Below are 15,064 nucleotides of genomic sequence, written 5' to 3' on the forward strand. Positions count from 1 at the left end.
TCGCCATACATAATGATCGTCGAGGTCCATATCAACCTCCCTCTCATAAGTACATAAAAATCAAGATTGCATAGATTTATTCTTTTTGAAGGCATGGCAAAAGTTGCAAATAAATCTTTAATCATCTGGAGAAATCTAGCAAGTGCAATATTATGAATTACTCCCTCTGTAATGAAATATAAGAGCGTTTACATCACTAAAGATCACTACTTTAGTGATGTAAACACTCTTATATTTCTTTACGGAGGGAGTATTATCTAAATCACCATTAGCTGAATATTCTTGTCAACTGTACATATCATGGAACTAAATCTAATGGAGACTTTCAGCAAAGACACATTGTTTCAGGTTTGCAGTCATATACAGAATCATAACGATCAGCAGATACAATTGAAAAGAGATAACAAAATAATTATCCGGTGCCGGGCAAGGCGATGGACAGTCTCCTGGTATGCACCATGTCCACGAACACGTGAGGGCTACTGCTATGTGGATGATCTGTTTTTCTCGGGTGCAAATGGACGTTGCTCAATAAATGTTTTGTAACATAGCCTCTTGATCATCTACATAGCCAAAAATGCATCTCAGTTGACAAAGCACAAGCATGTGCAGCTTCTCTGCATTTGAGGGGGGCAATATTGTAGCTAGGAAACAATAAAAAATACAAAGAAATGGAATGTATATTATAGTTCTACTAATTAAATAACAAAGAGGTGTGCTAACCTGGTATGGTTGCGAACAGGTCAGGTAATTAGGGACACAAAAAATGGAGAAGTTCATACCCACATTTTTTCAGAGCATCAAGGCCCGTGTCTGATATATCCTGAGCACCATAGTGTACAGATAAATCAACATAATAGTTAGTAAACCAATATTGTGGGATCAGGGAAACAACACACACCTTTGTCCTGTTGAGCTGATCGAACAGACATATTCAGGAAAATGAATAAAGAAAGAAAGAAAATTAACTTGGATGTCGTATATATTTAGCTTTCTGTGGCATTTGACTATTACCATTACCAAGAGTTCTTCATGTAAAAGCACCGCCATTTGTAGTCAAGCATGCTAGTGAACTCCACATTAATGGAAGAGTTTATCCTTCTATTAACGTGAACTCCAAAATCTAGATAAACAGTACTACCTCTATAAAGAAATATAAGAGCGTACCAAACAAATTCCTTTACGGAGGGAGTACCGAACAAATTTCATTAAATATTGTAACCCAACTCTAAAAATTTGATTTGTGTGCTCACCTAGAACTTTTTATATATGCATTATCACACCACCAGTCTGTTATAACAGTTTGTTATACCAATATCCAATAAGCGGCCTGTTATATATGCAAGTGGCCGGCAAGTATTCACCACAGCAAAACATTATCTCTGACTTTTAATCACTTTACTTGATGGAATAGTTCAGGTTGAATACACATATAAATGCAAGCATCTACAGTTACAGAACATACAACAACGGTGCAGATTCTGCTGCAACCTCCTGATATATTCCTTTATAGTTTCTCTGACATAGTAGTAAACAAATTCATTAGCAATTGAACTTACGAAGTGTCAGATGAGCAATCAAACAGAGAACAGCGTAATAACCAAATATGCAGTCGGGAATAGTGTAATAACCAAATATGCAGTACCATCAAACCACACAGGGAGATGATGCGGCCACAAGGAAGAGCAGAGTAGATCGGCAGATCGGCGGGACGGCTGTCCAGTCAGAGAGACGAGACACGAAAGGTCAAGAGAGGAGAGAGAATATGGAAGGGATCTGCGGTTGTACTGGCGCTGCGGATCCAATCGTTGCGGGTGCTACATGGGCTTTCAGCCGTAGGAAGGCCCAGTTAACCAGAATAGGCACCCTCAGGACAGCTAGGCCCACTTAGCGATTAATTACGGGATGAGACAGCAATCAGATGGCTGAAAATGATTGGAATATGAGATCTGACGGCCAAAATTGCTGAGGGAGTGAGAGGGTGCGGATTTGGTTCGGTCTTACTGTCCTTAAAGAAAGCATACCTCTCAAAATTATTTTCATCTCTGTTTTAAAGCTTCGAGCTCTGGCACCTCTGCAAATCCCTGCTTCCCTCTGCGAATGGCATATCTTTTACTTTTATGCAAGAGTCAGTAGTATTCCTTCTCATTCCAACCTACTCTTTAGTTGGCAAGCATCATATGATGGAAGATCCAAGCATATATGGCCATTGAAATATATTTGATCATGAGTTATTATTGTTGACAATTATCTATATGATAAGTGAGTTGGGAGGCGAAACACTAAGCCCCTATCTTTCTCTGTGTTCGATGGATGCTATTTGTTCTAAGAATATGCTTTGAGTAGTAGCAATCATGGAAGACTATATGATAGTTGAGTATGTGGGATTTGCTAAAACAAAGCTCTGACATAGACCCTTCCTGAAAATAAGATGAATTGCAATTGTTTGATGACTGAGAATGAAGTTTGCTAGTTTTCAAGAAAGTTTATGGTCTATGCTTTAACATGTGAATAGCTTCTTATTTAGAAGTTTTATGAATTGAGCTACTGTTATGATATATAATGATGCTAGAAAAGGTGATTGAAATTATCATTGATCAAACTTGTGCACCTGCTAGCATTCACACTTCATAAATTCTTTCTTTTATCATTTACCAACTCGAGGACGAGCAGGAATTATGCTTGGGGATGCTGATACGTCTCCAACGTATCTATAATTTATGAAGCATTCATGCTATTATATTATCTGTTTTGGATGTTTATTGGCTTTACTAAGCACTTTTATATTGTTTTTGGGACTAACCTATTAATCAGAGGTCCAACCCAAATTGCTGTTTTCTTGCCTATTTCAGTGTTTCGAAGAAAAGGAATATCAAACGGAGTCCAAACGGAATGAAACCTTCGGGAGCATGATTTTTGGAACGAACATGATCCAGGAGACATGGAGCTGAAGTCAGGGAAGCTTCGAGGAGGCCACGAGGCAGAGGGTGCGCCCTCCACCCTCGTGGGCCCCTCGTGGCTCCCCTGACCGCCTTCTTTTGCCTATATATCTCCATATACCCTAAAAACATCGAAGACAACAATAGATCTGGAGTTCCACCGCCGCAAGCCTCTGTAGCCACCAAAAACCTCTCGGGACCCTGTTCTGGCACCTTGCTGGAGGGGGGTCGCTCACCGGTGGCCATCTTCATCATCCCGGTGCTCTCCATGACGAGGAGGGAGTAGTTCACCCTCGGGGCTGAGGGTATGTACCAGTAGCTATGTGTTTGATCTCTCTCTCTCTCACTCTCTCTCTCTCTCTCTCTCTTGTGTTCTTGAGGTGACACGATCTTGATGTATCATGAGCTTTGCTATTATAGTTGGATCTTATGATGTTTCTCCCCATCTACTCTCTTGTAATGGATTGAGTTTTCCCTTTGAAGTTATCTTATCGGATTGAGTCTTTAAGGATTTGAGAACACTTGATGTATGTCTTGTCGTGCTTATCTATGGTGACAATGGGATATTCACGTGATCCACTTGATGTATGTTTTCGTGATCAACTTGCGGGTTCAATGAACTTATGCATAGGGGTTGGCACACGTTTTCGTCTTGACTCTCCGGTAGAAACTTTGGGGCACTCTTTGAAGTACTTTGTGTTGGTTGAATAGATGAATCCGAGATTATGTGATGCATATCCTATAATCATACCCATGCATACTTGAGGTGAGAATGGAGTATCTAGGTGACATTAGGGTTTTGGTTGATTTGTATCTTAAGGTGTTATTCTAGTACGAACTCTATGATAGATCGAACGAAAAGAATAGCTTCATGTTATTTTACTACGGACTCTTGAATAGATCGAGAAGAAAGGATAACTTTGAGGTGGTTTCGTACCCTACCATAATATCTTCGTTTTTCTCCGCTATTAGTAACTTTGGAGTGACTCTTTGTTTCATGTTGAGGGATAGTTATATGATTCAATTATGTTATTATTGTTGAGAGAACTTGCACTAGTGAAAGTATGAACCTTATGCCTTGTTTCCTAGCATTGCAATACTGTTTACGCTCACATTTATCATTAGTTACCTTGTTGTTTTTATAATTTCAGATTTCAGATACTCATATCTATCATCCATATTGCACTTGTATCACCATCTCTTCGCCGAACTAGTGCACCTATACAATTTACCATTGTATTGGGTGTGTTGGGGACACAAGAGACTCTTTGTTATTTGGTTGAAGGGTTGCTTGAGAGAGACCATCTTCATCCTACGCCTCCCACGGATTGATAAACCTTAGGTCATCCACTTGAGGGAAATTTGCTACTGTCCTACAAACCACTGCACTTGGAGGCCCACAACGTCTACAAGGAGAAGGTTACGTAGTAGACATCATGTACCACAGTTGTACTACTACTAGTAGTAGTAGTAGTAGCAGGAACATGAGTAGTACTCCCGTGCTAGCATGCCTCTGGGTTCACTTCATCCTCCAGGTATCATCCATATTGCAAGTAGAACCAAATTCTCGTGCATGCAGAAGCGCGAAGAAGGCCTTTTCTTTTTTGAGGATAATCACATATTCCTTAACTAGAGAATGTTGTGTCTCCCACACACGCGCCAATATCCATCCGAACCAGCTACGACACTTTTTTTATCCATTTGCATAGGTCCCACCTATTAGGAGGGGTGCAGAAATAAAAAGGAATCATAAAATGTCTCGCCATGGTGATTCGAAAGAGTGACCTCAACTAGCAAGTGGCACATGTAGTGCTAGAAGGATGGGCACGTACAGGGACACGTACCACTCCTCGGCCGGCCCCACTCCTCAGTCTACCCGCGTAGCCTTTTTGTTTAGTCTACCTAGCCGTCTAATCAACTGCCTGCAGGCCACTTCTCCCATTTACTTCTCCATCGGGAACCGATTTTACTCGGCTTCTTCACTACTCCTTCACTAGTCATCTAATCCTAATTATCCAAACCATAGCCCTCCGGTCCAGCGGTTCCAAATGGCGAAAGAGATCGAAATGCAGGTTTTTAGCGTCCAACATGTCCTCATCGAAGCCTCGTTGAGCATAGTTGCCACAGTCACCGACCACCCAAGGGTTGTTCGGAAGTGGATCAACAATGTATCCAACTGCCTCCAAAAGGTGGAGATGAAGGTCATCGGTCTCGACACAGAGTACACAGAGCGTGCCACTGGGAAGATCCAACACGCCGCTGTCCTTCAGTTGTGCCTCGAAGATGATGTTTTGGTGTACCACATCCTACACGCGCCCTCCATACTAGGTGAGCTTCACGATTTCTTGTCTCGGGAGGACATATACTTCTGTGGGGTAGCCATCGCAGGGGACAAACAGAAGTTGGAGACGTACAACCTTGATTTGAAAAGCATTGCTGACGTACAAACCAAAATAAAAAGTCATGTATAAGATTGTGATAAACCGACACCATCCCTATTCGATGTAGCAAATTTTGTTCTCGCAACAAATCTTCATAAGGGTGACGAGATGCTGGCATTAAGGTCGTTTGGATGGGAGAATTATCCCTTGACGTACGAACAGATAAAATATGCTGCCCTCGATGCCCGTGTGCGTTTCGAGATTGCTGCAAGGTCCAGAGAGCTTGTTGCGAAGCCGCCTCCCACGAAAAATGAGAAGAAGAATAATAAGACAAAGAAGGATAAGGGCATTCTGGATGGATGAACTATTTCCTCTCCTGTAAAAAAATTATTCCCTCTCGGTGTATATTGATATAGATGGACCATTTCGATGGTGTGCATGTCTTTGGAACAAGTAGTAGTGTGGGTCCGCTTGAATATAAGGAACTATCTATCCTCCTAGCTTTGTCTACTACTCCTTCCAGTGATCGGTATGCAACGCATGTGTCCATAGACATGACAACTTGTCCATGGAAGTTCAACTACAACGACCATCATGTTTCATCCACTTCCACTCGCGATTCCCACAACACCGCACCAACCCACGGCACCACGTCCCCCGACGTGCGCCTCACCCCTCTCGGCCGCACCGCCCCTCTGCCTTTGTGTGCATGACATGTGGGCCACCTAAAATGCGGCGAGCATCAAGTTTCTACCACAACCACATGCGATTCCCACGACGCTGCTCGAACCCATGAGACCACACGTCCCCCGACCTGCGGCTCACCCCTCTCGGCCCCACTGCCCCTCTGCCTTCGGGAGAATTACATGTGGACCAGCCACCTATCGGGTCCACATGTTATTTACTCAAAGGCAGGTGTAGTAAGGCACTAAAGCTCAGTCCCGAGGGCCCCGAGAGGGAAATGTAACTCCTGCGCCAGGCCTTGTGGTGCTACCGCTGCATGAACTCATGCCAAACTTGAGATTTGTTTCTTTACTAAACATGCACGCAACGATTTAATGGACATTGTAATCTCAACATGTGATGGGGAGCTCTAAATTTGAATTTGAAACTTATAAAACAAAAAAAATTCAAAACAAATAAACTAGGAGAGAGGGACTATACCGTAGGATGTGTCCCATACGAAACAAATCCCTTGGATTGTCACCACAAAGATGCGGTTAGAAAGGAGAACAGCGTCTTCATACTCGTACGGCAACAAATCGGCCGTAGACAGCATGGTCCACCTTTGACCGCCATGTGCAAGGTTTGTGCTATCTTCTTCAATCTCACCGTGGTTCCATCGTACCAATTCAGGCGGTGGCCCGTTGCATGGCTGATCCCAATGTTGGACAAAGGTTCTACGGAATGGTGTCATCGTTGTAAATGTTGTGCAAATTGATGTTGGTACCCTCTGATGACCCACGAGTGTAGGGGATCTATCGTGGTCCTTTCGATAAGTAAGAGTGTCGAACCCAACGAGGAGCAGAAGGAAATGATAAGCGGTTTTCAGTAAGGTTTCCTCTGCAAGCACTGAAATTGTAGGTAATATATAGTTTTGTGATAAGATAAATTGTAATGAGTAACAAGTAAATAAAGTAAATTAAGTGCAGCAAAGTGGTCCAATCCTTTATGTAGCAAAGGATAAGCCTGGACAATTTCTTATAATGAGGAAGGAGCTCCCGAGGACACATGGGAATTATCATCAAGCTAGTTTTCATCACGTTCATATGATTCGCGTTCGGTACTTTGGTAATTAGATATGTGGGTGGACCGGTGCTTGGGTACTGCCCTTACTTGGGCAAGCATCCCACTTATGATTAACCCCTATTGCAAGCGTCCGCAACTACAAAAGAAGCATTAAGGTAAACCTAACCACAATATTTAACATATGGATCCAAATCAGCCCCTAACGAAGCAACACATAAACTAGGGTTTAAGCTTCTGTCACTCTAGCAACCCATCATATACTTACTACTTCCCTATGCCTTCCTCTAGGCCCAAATAATGGTGAAGTGTCATGTAGTTGATGTTCACATAACACCACTGGAGGAAAAGACAACATACATCTCATCAAAATATCGAACGAATACCAAATTCACATGACTACTAATAGCAAGACTTCACCCATGTCCTCAGGAACAAACATAACTACTCACAAAGCATATTCATGTTCATAATCATAGGAGTAATAATATGCATAAAGGATCTGAACATATGATCTTCCACCAAGTAAACCAATTAGCATCAACTACAAGGAGTAATCAACACTACTAGCAACCCACAGGTACCAATTTGTGGTTTGGATACAAGATTGGATACAAGAGATGAACTAGGGTTCTGAGAGGAGATGGTGCTGGTAAAGATGTTGATGGAGATTGACCCCCTCCCGATGAGAGGATCGTTGGTGATGACGTTGGTGATGATTTCCCCCTCTCGGAGGGAAGTGTTGTTGGAAATATGCCCTAGAGGCAATAATAAAAGTATTATTATATTTCAATGTTCATGATAATTGTCTTCTGTTCATGCTATAATTGTATTATCCGGAAATCGTAATACACGTGTGAATACTTAGACCACAATATGTCCCTGGTGAGCCTCTAGTTGACTAGCTCGTTGTGATCAACAGATAGTCATGGTTTCCTGACTATGGACATTGGATGTCATTGATAACGGGATCACAACATTAGGAGAATGATGTGATGGACAAGACCCAATCCTAAGCATAGCATAAAAGATCGTGTAGTTCGTTTTGCTAGAGCTTTGCCAATGTCAAGTATCTCTTCCTTCGACCATGAGATCGTGTAACTCCCGGATACCGTAAGAGTGCCTTGGGTGTATCAAACGTCACAACGTAACTGGGTGACTATAAAGGTGCATTACAGGTATCTCCAAAAGTATCTATTGGGTTGACACGGATCGAGACTGGGATTTGTCACTCCGTATGACGGAGAGGTATCTCTGGGCCCACTCGGTAATGCATCATCATAATGAGCTCAAGGTGACCAAGGTGTTGGCCACGGGATCATGCATTACGGTACGAGTAAAGTGACTTGCCGGTAACGAGACTGAACAAGGTATTGGGATACCGACGATCGAGTCTCGGGCAAGTAACGTACCGATTGACAAAGGGAATTGTATACAGGGTTTGATCGAATCCTCGACATCGTGGTTCATCCGATGACAACATCGAGGAGCATGTGGGAGCCATCATGGGTATCCAGATCCCGCTATTGGTTATTGACCTGAGAGCGTCTCGGTCATGTCTGCATGTCTCCCGAACCCGTAGGGTCTACACACTTAAGGTTCGGTGACGCTAGGGTTATTAGGAAGACTAGTATGTGACTACCGAATGTTGTTCGGAGTCCCGGATGGGATCCCGGACGTCACGAGGAGCTCCGGAAGGGTCCGGAGGTAAAGATTTATATATGGGAAGTTGTCAAACGGGCACCGGGAAGTTTCAGGGTCATACCGATATTGTACCGGGGCCACCGGAAGGGTTCCGGGGGTCCACCGGGTGGGGCCACCCCTCCCTGGGGACCACATGGGCTGCGTGGGGCAGGGAGCCAGCCCCTGGTGGGCTGGGCGCACCCCCTCCCTTGGGCCCTTGCGTCTAGGGTTGAGGGGGGAACCCTAGAGGGGGCGCCCCCCTTGGCTTGGGGGGCAAGCCACCCTCTCCCCCTCTCCCCTTGGCCGCCGCCCCCCTCTAGATGGGATCTAGAGGGGCCGGCCCCCTTCTCCCTTCCCCCTATAAATAGAGGGGTGAGGGGAGGGCAGCCGCACCACCCTCCAAGGCGCAGCCCTCCCCTCCCCAACACCTCTCCTCCTCCGTTGTGTGCTCGGCGAAGCCCTGTCGGAGTACTGCTTCTCCACCATCACCACGCCGTCGTGCTGCCGGTGGAGCTGTCTTCCTCAACCTCTCCTTCCCCCTTGCTGGATCAAGAAGGAGGAGACGTCTCCCGTCCCGTACGTGTGTTGAACGCGGAGGTGTTGTCCGTTCAGCACTTGGTCATCGGTGATTCGAATCACGTCGAGTACGACTCCATCATCACCTTGCAAGCTTCCGCACGCGATCTACAAGTGGTATGTAGATGCAAACTCACTCCCTCGACTCGTTGCTTAGATGAACTCATAGATGGATCTTGGTGAAACCGTAGGAAAATTTTAATTTTCTGCAACGTTCCCCAACAGTGGCATCATGAGCTAGGTCTATGCGTAGTTCTCTAATGCACGAGTAGAACACAATTTGTTGTGGGCGTGGATCTTGTCAACTTACTTGCCTCTACTAGTCTTTTCTTGCTCAACGGTATTGTGGGATGAAGCGGCCCGGACCAACCTTACACGTACGCTTACGTGAGACCGGTTCCACCGATTGACATTCACTAGTTGCATAAGGTGGCTGGCGGGTGTCTGTCTCTCCCACTTTAGTTGGAGCGGATTCGATGAACATGGCCCTTATGAAGTATAAATAGAAGTTGACAAAATCACGTTGTGGTGATTCGTAGGTAAGAAAACGTTCTTGCTAGAACCCAATCGCAGCCACGTAAAAGATGCAACAACAATTAGAGGACGTCTAACTTGTTTTTGCAGCGATTGATCATGTGATGTGATATGGCCAGAAGTTGTGATGAATGATGAATTGTGATGTATGAGATCATGTTCTTGTAATAGGATTCACGACTTGCATGTCGATGAGTATGACAACCGGCAGGAGCCATAGGAGTTGTCTTTATTTTTTGTATGACCTGCGTGTCATTGAATAACGCCATGTAAACTACTTTACTTTATTGCTAAACGTTAGTCATAGAAGTAGAAGTAGTCGTTGGCGTGACAACTTCATGAAGACACGATGATGGAGATCATGATGATGGAGATCATGGTGTCAAGCCGGTGACAAGATGATCATGGAGCCCCGAAGATGGAGATCAATGGAGCTTTATGATATTGGCCATATCATGTCACAACTATATAATTGCATGTGATGTTTATTATGTTTATGCATCTTGTTTACTTAGGACGACGGTAGTAAATAAGATGATCCCTTACAAAATTTCAAGAAGTGTTCTCCCCTAACTGTGCACCGTTGCTACAGTTCGTCGCTTCTAAGCACCACGTGATGATCGGGTGTGATGGATTCTTACGTTCACATACAACGGGTGTAAGACAGTTTTACACAGTGAAAACACTTAGGGTTAACTTGACGAGCCTAGCATGTGCAGACATGGCCTCGGAACACGGAGACCGAAAGGTCGAACACGAGTCGTATGGAAGATACGATCAACATGAAGATGTTCACCGACGATGACTAGTCCGTCTCACGTGATGATCGGACACGGGCTAGTCGACTCGGATCGTGTAACACTTAGATGACTAGAGGGATGTCTAATCTAAGTGGGAGTTCATAATTTGATTAGAACTTTATTATCATGAACTTAGTCTAAAACCCTTTGCAAATATGTCTTGTAGATCAATGGCCAACGCTAATGTCAACATGAACTTCAACGCGTTCCTAGAGAAAACCAAGCTGAAAGATGATGGTAGCAACTATACGGACTTGGTCCGGAACCTGAGGATCATCCTCATAGCTGCCAGAAAGCAATATGTCCTAGAAGGACCGCTAGGTGACGCTCCCGTCCCAGAGAACCAAGACGTTATGAACGCTTGGCAAGCTCGTGCTGATGATTACTCCCTCGTTCAGTGCGGCATGCTTTACAGCTTAGAACCGGGGCTCCAAAAGCGTTTTGAGCACCACGGAGCATATGAGATGTTCGAAGAGCTGAAACTAGTTTTCCAAGCTCATGCCTGGGTCGAGAGATATGATGTCTCTGACAAGTTCTACAGTTGTAAGATGGAGGAAAACAGTTCTGTCAGTGAGCACATCCTGAAGATGTCTGGGTTGCACAACCGTATGACCCAGCTGAACATAAACCTCCCAGATAAGGCGGTCATTGACAGAATCCTCCAGTCGCTCCCACCAAGCTACAAGAGGTTTGTGATGAACTACAACATGCAGGGGATGGTAAAGACCATTCCTGAAGTGTTCTCGATGCTGAAGTCAGCAGAGGCTGAAATCAAGAAAGAACATCAAGTGTTGATGGTCAATAAGACCACTAAGTTCAAGAAGGGCAAGGGTAAGAAGAACTTCAAGAAGGACGGCAAACATGTTGCCGCGCCCGGTAAGCCTGTTGCCAGGAAGAAGTCAAAGAATGGACCCAAGCCTGAGACTGAGTGCTTTTATTGCAAGGGGAAGGGTCACTGGAAGCGGAACTGCCCCAAATACTTAGCGGATAAGAAGGCCGGCAACACCAAAGGTATATTTGATATACATGTGATTGATGTGTACCTTACCAGTACTCGTAGTAACTCCTGGGTATTTGATACTGGTGCCGTTGCTCATATTTGTAACTCACAGCAGGAGCTGCGGAATAAACGGAGACTGGCGAAGGACGAGGTGACTATGCGCGTCGGGAATGGTTCCAGAGTCGATGTGATCGCCGTCGGCACGCTGCCTCTACATTTACCTACGGGATTAGTTTTGAACCTTAATAATTGTTATTTAGTGCCATGTTTGAGCATGAACATTGTATCTGGATCTCGTTTAATACGAGATGGCTACTCATTTAAGTATGAGAATAATGGTTGTTCGATTTATATGAGAGATATGTTTTATGGTCATGCTCCGATGGTCAATGGTTTATTCTTAATGAATCTCGAGCGTAATGTTACACATGTTCATAGTGTGGATGCCAAAAGATGTAAAGTTGATAACGATAGTCCCACATACTTGTGGCACTGCCACCTTGGTCACATTGGTGTCAAGCGCATGAAGAAGCTCCATGCTGATGGACTTTTGGAGTCTCTTGATTATGAATCGTTTGACACATGCGAACCATGCCTCTTGGGCAAAATGACCAAGACTCCGTTCTCCGGAACAATGGAGCGAGCAACCAACTTGTTGGAAATCATACATACCGCTGTGTGCGGTCCAATGAGCGTTGAGGCTCGCAGAGGATATCGTTATGTTCTCACTCTCACTGATGACTTGAGTAGATATGGGTATGTCTACTTAATGAAACACAAGTCTGAGACCTTTGAAAAGTTCAAGGAATTTCAGAGTGAGGTAGAGAATCAACGTGACCGAAAGATAAAATTCTTACGATTAGATCGTGGAGGAGAATACTTAAGTCACGAATTTGGTACACACTTAAGGAAATGTGGAATCGTTTCACAACTCACGCCGCCTGGAACACCTCAGCGAAACGGTGTGTCCGAACGTCGTAATCGCACTCTATTGGATATGGTGCGGTCTATGATGTCTCTTACCGATTTACCGCTATCATTTTGGGGATACGCTCTAGAGACAGCTACATTCACTTTAAATAGGGCACCGTCTAAATCCGTTGAGATGACACCGTATGAATTATGGTTTGGAAAGAAACCTAAGCTGTCGTTTCTAAAAGTTTGGGGATGCGATGCTTATGTCAAGAAACTTGAACCTAAAAAGCTCGAACCCAAGTCGGAAAAATGCGTATTCATAGGATACCCTAAGGAAACTGTCGGGTATACCTTCTACTTAAGATCCGAAGGCAAGATCTTTGTTGCCAATAATGGATGCTTTCTGGAAAAAGAGTTTCTCTCGAAAGAAGTAAGTGGGAGGAAAGTAGAACTCGATGAAGTACTACCTCTTGAACGGGAAAGTGGCGCAGCGCAGGAAACCGTTCCTGTGATGCCCACACCAACTGAAGAGGAAAACAATGATGATGATCAAGGTACTTCGGATCAAGTTACTACTGAACTTCGTAGGTCCACAAGGACACGTTCCGCACCAGAGTGGTATGGCAACCCTGTCCTGGAAATCATGTTGTTAGACAACAATGAACCTTCGAACTATGAAGAAGCGATGGCGGACCCGGATTCCAACAAATGGCTTGAAGCCGTGAAATCCGAGCGATAGAAAACAAATGGATTTTTAAGAAGAAGACGGACGCGGATGGTAATGTTACCATCTATAAGGCTCGACTTGTCGCTAAGGGTTATCGACAAGTTCAAGGGATTGACTACGACGAGACTTTCTCTCCCGTAGCGAAGCTGAAGTCCGTCCGAATCATGTTAGAAATTGCCGCATACTATGATTATGAGATATGGCAGATGGACGTCAAAACGGCATTCCTTAACGGACATCTTAAGGAAGAGCTGTATATGATGTAGCCGGAAGGTTTTGTCGATCCTCGGAATGCTAACAAAGTATGCAAGCTCCAGCGATCCATTTATGGACTGGTGCAAGCATCTCGGAGTTGGAACATTCGCTTTGATGAGATGATCAAAGCGTTTGGGTTTGCGCAGACTTATGGAGAAGCCTGCGTTTACAAGAAAGTGAGTGGGCGCTCTGTAGCATTTCTCATATTATATGTAGATGACATACTCTTGATGGGAAATGATACGAAACTTCTGGACAGCATTAAGGCCTACTTGAACAAGTGTTTTTCAATGAAGGACCTTGGAGAAGCTGCTTATATATTAGGCATCAAGATCTATAGAGACAGATCGAGACGCCTCATAGGTCTTTCACAAACCACATACCTTGATAATATTTTGAAGAGGTTCAAAATGGATCAGTCCAAGAAGGGGTTCTTGCCTATGTTACAAGGTGTGAGACTGAGCTCGGCTCAGTCACCGACAACGGCAAAAGATAAAGAAGAGATGAGTGCCATCCCCTATGCTTCAGCCATAGGATCTATTATGTATGCCATGCTGTGTACCAGACCCGATGTAAACCTTGCCGTAAGTTTGGTAGCAAGATACCAAAGTAATCCCGGCAAGGAACACTGGACAGCGGTCAAGAATATCCTGAAGTACCTAAAAAGGACGAAGGACATGTTTCTCGTTTATGGAGGAGACGAAGAGCTCGTCGTAAAGGGTTACGTCGACGCTAGCTTCGACTCAGATCTGGATGACTCTAAGTCACAAACCGGATATGTGTATATGTTGAATGGTGGAGCAGTAAGCTGGTGCAGCTGCAAGCAGAGCATCGTGGCGGGATCTACGTGTGAAGCGGAGTACATGGCAGCCTCGGAGGCAGCGCATGAAGCGATTTGGGTGAAGGAGTTCATCACCGACCTAGGAGTCATACCCAATGCGTCGGGGCCGATCAAACTCTTCTGTGACAACACTGGAGCTATTGCCCTTGCCAAGGAGCCCAGGTTTCACAAGAAGACCAGGCACATCAAGCATCGTTTCAACTCCATCCGTGAAAATGTTCAAGATGGAGACATAGAGATTTGCAAAGTGCACACGGATCTGAATGTCGCAGATCCGCTGACTAAACCTCTCTCGCGTGCAAAACATGATCAACACCAGAACTCTATGGGTGTTTGATTCATCACAATGTAACTAGATTGGTGACTCTAGTGCAAGTGGGAGACTATTGGAAATATGCCCTAGAGGCAATAATAAAAGTATTATTATATTTCAATGTTCATGATTATTGTCTTCTGTTCATGCTATAACTGTATTATCCGGAAATCGTAATACACGTGTGAATACTTAGACCACAATATGTCCCTGGTGAGCCTCTAGTTGACTAGCTCGTTGTGATCAACAGATAGTCATGGTTTCCTGACTATGGACATTGGATGTCGTTGATAACGGGATCACAGCATTAGGAGAATGATGTGATGGACAAGACCCAATCCTAAGCATAGCATA

The 15,064-nt window shown here is 44.4% G+C and overlaps 1 long non-coding RNA gene across 1 annotated transcript; it reads right to left on the bottom strand.

Annotated features, from left to right (window-relative positions):
- Positions 1-256: 256 nt before the first annotated feature.
- Positions 257-1,781, bottom strand: LOC123185338 (uncharacterized). Its single transcript, XR_006493351.1, has 3 exons — positions 1,646-1,781; positions 724-823; positions 257-563 (listed from the first exon to the last, which is right to left on the bottom strand). It is a non-coding gene; the product is annotated as an uncharacterized lncRNA (long non-coding RNA).
- Between the last annotated feature and the right edge of the window lie 13,283 nt (positions 1,782-15,064).

This window comes from Triticum aestivum, chromosome 2A (genome assembly GCF_018294505.1).
Source record: "Triticum aestivum cultivar Chinese Spring chromosome 2A, IWGSC CS RefSeq v2.1, whole genome shotgun sequence".
NCBI lineage: Eukaryota > Viridiplantae > Streptophyta > Magnoliopsida > Poales > Poaceae > Triticum > Triticum aestivum.